Here is an 8,189-nt window from a genome sequence, read left to right as displayed (position 1 = left end):
AATGACATAAGCACTCTGCAACCTTGCCTGTTTTATGGGAATTTAACCAGAATACAACCAGCTGGTACCCAGCTGAGTCGCGTCTTGGAAAGAGATGCGCTCAGATTGATTGCAACATGTTGACTCTAGTTATTTGAATACCTTCAGTCCACGTTGGACCACAAATGTTTTGGAGACAGGTTGCATTTATGCAGTCACTGTGTGACTTCATAGCTTAAATAATTGAAACAACTTGTGTTATGTGGACTTTTCTGCTTAGGTGTTTTGTTTTGTTTTTTAAATCCTAAATGGAAAAACAATTTTTGAATCAATATCAAAAGTTTTATTTTATTTAATTTTGAAAACTTTGGTTGAGGTGGTTTAGTAGGGGTTATGATAAAAACAAAACGTGACACTTCTGCTTGAAGTTTGAGCCCCTCTCCAATGGCACCAATCAGATTCATTTAAAATGCACACGCAAACTTACCTAATGACCAAACTACCCGCCAACTGCCACTGGAATGCATGTCAGTCTATACTGATTGGTTTAAAAAGTTAATGACGTCCCTGCTAGTTCAATTTCTCGTTTTTAAAAAGAATTTTGAAAGAAAAAAATCTTCCATTAAATTATTAAAACTGTTCAGATTTTGTTCATACTGGACTCTGCTGATCATCAAGAAAAGGTGATGGAAAAGTTTTCAGGATCTTTAATGCAGATGTCAGTGGCATCAGTGTTCATACACAAGGTAGAGTGCTGCCTCATATTATTTTTTTCAAACAGCAACTTTTTTCTCCCCCTTTTCCTACCATCCACTAAAAGCAACGTTAAGCTGCCTCACCTTTTTAAAGTAAGTCTCGACCTCTTCTGTCTTCAGTGTGTTGGATCGGCCTTTTGATTTAGGCCACAAAAAGGGAAGGAACATGCCGTTTCGTTTTTGGAATGATTTTTGGTTTGGCTTGATGTGGAGTGAGTAGTGGTGAATGTGCTTAATGCGTTGGATAAAACCATGTTGAACATATATGAACATATTACAGCTGTTTAGCCTTTGTTTTTTTGTTTGTTTGTTTTTTACAAGTGAAATATTTATATTTTATGTTCTGATGTTTGTTTCTTGAACATAGAATAACTGGATATGCTACATGATGCAGCTGCATTGCCAGCGTGGAAGAGGTGACTGTCTTTGCATCATTTCATGTGAAAATAACAACAGTATCCGCTCCGCTGTGGCCGTTATGGTAGCATCAGTTTGACTTCTATGTGAGGCTGCTGTCGGTGTAGTTTACACAGAGAGGATAGAGAGAAAAAACAAACTGTAAGCCTGCAAAAAAAAAAAAAAAAAAAAATCTTAAAATGAAGGGAAATGTGACTAGCATGTTAAGTATCATAATTTGTTACTTGTCATCAGCATCATGGGATTTTTACTTTTCTAAGCTAGTGTTTTCCAATGGTCTCTGTTTACAGAACTGTAAATAGACCTCGCCATTTCCTTTTCATATGATTTTCTTTAAAAAATATAACATTTTTTGTTCATTTTTATACAATATCTCATAAACCTGTCACTACGACTTGGAACTAACTAAAGACTGGTGAATAGGTTACAGTGCTTTAGAAGATTTTTATCTTGTGTTCTGATGCCCAGAATGCATCTGTATTAACAGGTGCAAGAACTCCACTGTTCATTTTCTAACCTTTAGTAAACTTTTGTTTTTATGCATATCAATTTATGTTCTTCAGTGTTTTGTGTGTTTCCACAAATTATCCTTTAGACTGTACATTGAAGTAAATTACATAAAAATGTAGAATAAAGATAGTTTGTAATATTTTGCTGTTGCTTCTTGGGTTTTCTTCTCTTGATATTGTGTTAAGGGACCTGAAACCAGGTGATACATATATTGTTGTATCTATAGTCCAGAGCTAAAACTAAAATTTAAGGTATTTAATATACTCCTAACATATAAAATTTTTATTATTGACATAAGGTTTCACTTTTCTAACACTTATGTGGCAAATATACATCTGATCAGTGACTAAGGGAAATTCAAGGCTCAGTTAAAGGGTTTTGCACATCAGGACATAATTAAAAAAGTAATTTTATCCATAGCAGGTTTTAAAATATAACAAAAAATTTTTCATTTAACAAAAATATTGCTAAACTGGAGAAGGCATCTATGACAAATTGAACCCTTTTTTGTTTATTTTGCAAAGCTTCGACTGAACAAACCAAAAGACTTCTGGAACAATTTTCTTGGACAAACGACCAAAGTGGAGATGTTTGGCTGTAATGCACCACATTGCATTTAGTGAAGGCGTATTAGCACAACCTCATACCAACACACGGTAGTAGAGAGGTGATGATTTGGGTTTGCTTAGCAGGCACAGGACCTGATTACCCTGCATTTGTGTGTATGCTAAAGAGTCAAATGTTAAACTGTCTGTCCAACAGCTAAAGTAGAGCTGGAATTGGGTCATGAAACAGGACAATCATACCAAGCACATCAGCAAATACAATGCAACAGAATTCTGAAAAAGAGTCAGGGTCAGGGTGACTGTTCAGAGGCTCAGACCTCTGACAACGCTGTAAAGAAGAGTGGCTACAAGTCATAAAGCATTCAAGTAATGCTGGTCAAGCTGTTTCTACAAACTACTGAAACAAGGTGTGTACTATTCACACCCCGTTTCTCCTCCTGCTGGAACAGAACATAATCCTGACTCAGCATTAGAGTCCTTAGTTTTAATCATTTAAGGTGCAATATTTTTCTTTTAATGTCCTCCATCCTCCACAAAGTATAAAGCAAAGCATGGATAGCAATGGATGCTAAATTCTAACATGGGAAAGTTTGCAAGTGAGTATAGTTGGATGAGATGTAATCCATGGAGTTTAGGTGATGGCTCAGCTGAAAACTTACTATATCTAGTTGGACATTTTTTACAGTGTGTTAACCAGTCTACAGCGCCATGTCAGCAAAGCCGCTTTGCAACACACCTTCGTTTTCCTGCGCCTTGCCATTGATACGCAGCCTCTCCTGTGCTGTGGGTCTTGCATTCCTTAAATACGTGATGAAGGTCGGGGAGGTGAGAAATCAAAGCCATGCTGCTAAACATATAGCACTGCAGATAGAAACATATTTCTTTTCATTACAGTTGTTCTGAATGAATTACAAACAAATCAGGATCTCTGAGAGTGATTTAAATGCTTAACAGCTGGTAAATGGTAATCAAAGCTACTGCTCATTAAGTAATGGCTTTGTTAATGACCAACAGCTTAAGATCCATTAGCATCTGAGTGTTTTGAATGAAGTGTTTTCTACTGATATTAACCTGACCCATCTTGGTGGGTTGTTAGATGAAGATTGTCCTGTTTTTAATTGCTGCTCTGGTGTGAGTATCAGTAAAACGTGTGTCAAGTAGAGGAAGTCCTGTCTCAAAAGCAAACATTTGATGCAGCTTCATATGCAGCACACAGAGTCACCGGCTGCCTTGTCTGTTAATCATTCACTTTTTTATTAAACCACTGGCTGGAGAAGGCAACGAGAGTGTCACGTTCAGGCAGAAGAAGGATTATGGACAGCACATGGTTTGAACAGCAGCATAGAGGTGGACAGAAGTCCAGTTTAACACAGGCCTGGAAGACATTCACATGATCGAGGAATGATGACCTCTGTTCAGCTGAGGCTGGAGCGTGTAAGAGGAAAAAAATGACTGTATGTTTGTTCTGTGTCACAGAATATTAAAATAACCACCCCCATTACAGCTGATGCCCCACCCCCCGCGTTTCGTGCAGACTTAAAAAAAAAAGTTCTCATGCTTCTTCTTTCATCGGGCTCTGAGGTGCACAGGCAGAATTTGAACATCACAACCTTTCAGTGTGAATCACTGTTTTATCTCTGGAGTGATCGTCCCTGCAGACTGCAGTGGGCCTGCTGCATAGGAGCACTTTCTAGTAAACGATAAACAACAGCAAGCGCAGCTGCAAACAATGCAGATGTTCTCTGTGACCGGTTTTACAACAGGGACGTCCCTCGCATCTGAGCAGATGGAAGGGCTCTTTGTCCATGTGTGCAGCTTGCAGAGACGGTTAGGGCACTCATACATATACCTTGAAATATAATAGGAAACAGCTACCACCAGTGGCTATAGTCTGCAACTGAATGTTAAAAAGATGACTGAGCTTTAGGAAATTTTCTGTTGCCTGTAAAGCAGCAAATTAACTACAAGCAAACATTAGATATGATGTTAAAGATCAGGCCCGATCTTTTCCACTGCCTCTACTTGTACTAGAAAATACTATCAACAGCCTAAAAAAGTCTCTCTTTTAAATAATACTTAATAAAAAAGGTCTGAGGTCTTGTAAGCAAACAAATCTGTAAAAACCTTCATAATACAGAGAAGGACATAAATTGTAGTGGTAGATGTTATGTGCTACCAAAGTCGTTTTTCTTATTTTTCAGAAAAATCTAAGTGCCTTTAAATATTAAGACAGATATTACCTTAAAAACTTTCCCAGTTGGTTTATCAGTTTGGTCAGTGGTTCTCTATATAACATGCTTGATAGAAATGCATTTTTAAAAAAGAGAATTGGTAATTATTTTATTAAACATACACAAATTTGCAAAAATGTCTTCTAGAAAAATTAGCTTAATTTATGCTTTGGGCAAATTCTTTTCACTTTTCTAATAGAAGATGTGATATGTGTAAAAAAAAGAAATGTGCACATTGACCATTGCATTAAAAAACAAAAACAACACAAACTTTAGGGTACTGTGTAAGTCTTAAGTCATCCCAAATGTCTTTATATTTTTAAGTAAAGAAGGCTTTCTTGCATTTATCTTTACCACATATTGTACACCAACACGGTGATTCCCAAAGATCTTCTACCTGAAAATGTTTGCATATCTCTGCATGCTGAATCTGAGGAAACTGGATAAGCAAAAGACAAAACAAATGGCAGCAATGGACAGGGTGTGAAAGTCAAATCTTTAGGAAATAGGAGAAAATCCATTGAAGAGTTTATACAGGAAAGATGCATCTGAGCCTTTACTGTTCCCTGACGACTCATCAGAAATGGTCTCAGTTCAAAAGGTGCCTGTCGAGAAACTTAAGGAAGGGGAAACGGGGAGAAGGCTGAGGTCTGCCAATTCACACAAGAACTGGACTGAAACTCAGGTCTGATGGAGTGGTGAATCCAAAATTTGACATTTTTGGTTGAAATTGTGGTAAATATGTAGAGAGGCGTCTAAGAGAGAGGTCCTGCAGTGACTGTCTACAGCCATCTGCGAAACGCGTGGAGGTTCTGCCACAGTTTGGGGATGCATTTCAGACAGTGTTACTGAGAATCTTTTCAAAGTTGATGGAATTATAAATGCAGAAAAGGACCATGACACAAGTGTGAGAGGTGAAACGTCTTCAAGGACACTTAAAGAAGTCCAGACGCTTTTCTTTTCAAGCTCCTTAGACTACGATGAGCTGGATGACTGAGAACCTTCACAGACATAGACTGATAAGAAGACAATAAATCATAGATTGGCCTTCCCAGAGTCAGGACCTCAACATTACTGAAGCAGTGTGGGACCAAAAGGCAGCCAACATCCTAAGAAGAGCTTTGAATGTCCTTCAAAAACCTGGAGAACTACTTTTGAGGATCACTTAAAGAAAGGATGAGAAAGCTGCCTAAGACAGTTCAAACTGTATTGGAAAAAAAAAAAAAAGGTGGTCGTACTACACATTGACTTTTAAGCTTGTTAGAATTGCACAAACTCCATTTTTGCTTCATGTATTTCCATGTATGTTTGCACATTTCAATAAATCACATTTTCCAAGCAAAAAATACAAAGAAATGAGGGGTGGTTCAAGACTTTTGCACAGAAATAGATTTCGTCTTTGTCTTGTTTTTTATGAGCATTTTTACACAATAATGACAAAAGAAAACATGAGAGTGATCTAAGTTAATGTAGTCTGCAAAATATCCAGTTTTCTCTAAACTGGGAAATGGCTATAGTTTAATTAGTTTAGTCTAAATTCTTTTAAAAACTGCATTTTAACTTTTAGCCTCAGACCTGAATTAAGTAAAAAAACTATTTTTCTTCATCATAACAGAAGCCCAGTGAAATAAAGGTGCGTTTCTCCCTATTATATTTGCTCTCTTACATTTTGGATAAAGAAACAGACTAAACAGACACGCAATGAGCATGCGTTCAGAAAAGAAAACCAACATAAAAAGTGGGAGAACATAGCTGTGTATCATTCATGGACACGTTTAATGTCGAGGTTGCTTTTTGTGACGTTGATGGTGCTCAACATGTTAGATGAGGTCATTAATACTGTGCAATTATCAAGTCTGATTATGCGTAAAATTGACAACAACAGAAGAAAGACGCATAACCCCCACATGCATAGATGCTGGACTTTCACACGACTCCGCTACCTGCGAACCCCTCCCCTCACCCCGGAAGCTACACTGTGGTGACAAATCTTGGCGTCATAACTCCCAAATGAACTGGCAGACGTGTCTGAGGTCAACGGATGCAAAAACACGAAGGAAACAAAAGGGTAAAGAGAGACTAAGACAAAAACAAATATACATACAGTACATACATACAAATATAATCTGTAAATCTATAGTACAGTGAATTTTTTTTATTCATAATCATCTCTTAAATAAACTGCGGTTCATTGCACTTTGTTAAAAATAATTAATTATATGATTTCTCTTAAAGGCAATAGTGTGATTTTTTTAAAAGGTGAAAAATATATTGTACCATAAGCCTGATTTAGGATAATAGTAAAAATAACAAGATCTGTAATATACATATGTTTCTGTAAAATACCCTCACCTCCTCATATACAGTGCATTCGGAAAGTTTTCACACCCTCGCAAGATTTCCATGTTTTGACTCCTTAAAAGGTTTTAGGAGTGTCTTTTTTATCCAGACTAACAAACACTAAAACATCTAGATGAGTCATTATTCTGTTTGAAGCTCACAATTGATCTCTGGTGCTTCCTTCCTTTATCAACAGTCAACAATCAAAGCATGGTGCAACTTTTACACTTAAGGTACACGTGCTCCGTATCTAGCTAGCATTGCGCTTTTCAATTTTAGTACTCCTCAGCGAGAAGTTTGTGAATGCTTGCAAACAAGTTACCATCTTCCATGCAAACTACTTATGAACTCAACCTGCTAGCAGCCAAAGCGTTTGCAAGGTTTTTGAGGAAACACCTCTTTGAGACCAATTTCACGCCGTTTGGGGTGCACGTTGCTGTCAGTGTAGCACTTCAACAACCAAACATTCATGGTGGAGTAGCCAAATGGAAGTCAATCCTTAATAAAAAGGCACACGATTGACTTGTGAAAAACTGAAAGGCAACTGACAAGATCTCAGACCACAAGACACACAATTATTGGGCAACAATCGTTAATGCTATTCCTGCAGTCAAACTGGGGAAGCTCTTTTCTGTGACACAGATTGGGAGGCTAGTAAAGATATGTGGAAAGATGGATGCAGAATTATATCCAGTGCAGTCCTGAGTGAAAAACTTTTACAGAGAGCTCAGAATCTCAGTAACATATAGTAGTGGATTTGTAGAGTGGCCCAACTAAAGTCAGGACCTGATCCCAATACAGCACCTCTGGACAGACCTGATAGTTGGTGCACACCAAAGCTCTGCAATGTTCTAAGGAAAGTACTAGGTAAGGTATCAGAATACTGATATCCTGGAATATTTGAGTGTTATTTGCAATTAATTTACATAGCACCTCAGTAACCTGTTCTTGATTTTTCTTCACGGTGTATTGTTATGTGTAGACTGTCAGAAAAAAAAACCTACTTTAAAAATCTTCAAAACAACAAAACTTCAAAGACTGTGAAATCTTTCTGAATGCACTATACAAGAATGGATGTTCATCCCCATATATGTAGCATATTCTACTTCTGTAGCACACTAATGCATGCTCATATGCCAGTTTTCTTAATATATATATCATATCTTCACGCAAACATATATACATACAATATTATAAAATAAATAAATACAGGAAAACATTCTTGGTTCGTGGTTTAACGGTTTCTTCCAAAGCGGTTTTTGGTGCAGTCTTTGACTAACCTCTCTGCATGTTTGGGTTTGAGCCCTTGCTGATGGGATCAACAGTTGACTGAGCCTCCCTGAAAGATGCACCGGTGGGGGAGTTGCATTTCCTTCTGTGCATGATTGTGA

The sequence above is a fragment of the Pundamilia nyererei genome, unplaced genomic scaffold, assembly GCF_000239375.1.
Source record: "Pundamilia nyererei isolate P.nyererei 1_Seehausen unplaced genomic scaffold, PunNye1.0 scaffold00065, whole genome shotgun sequence".
NCBI lineage: Eukaryota > Metazoa > Chordata > Actinopteri > Cichliformes > Cichlidae > Pundamilia > Pundamilia nyererei.
The sequence above is the reverse complement of the archived record's forward strand: the minus strand, read 5'-3'. Positions refer to the sequence as shown.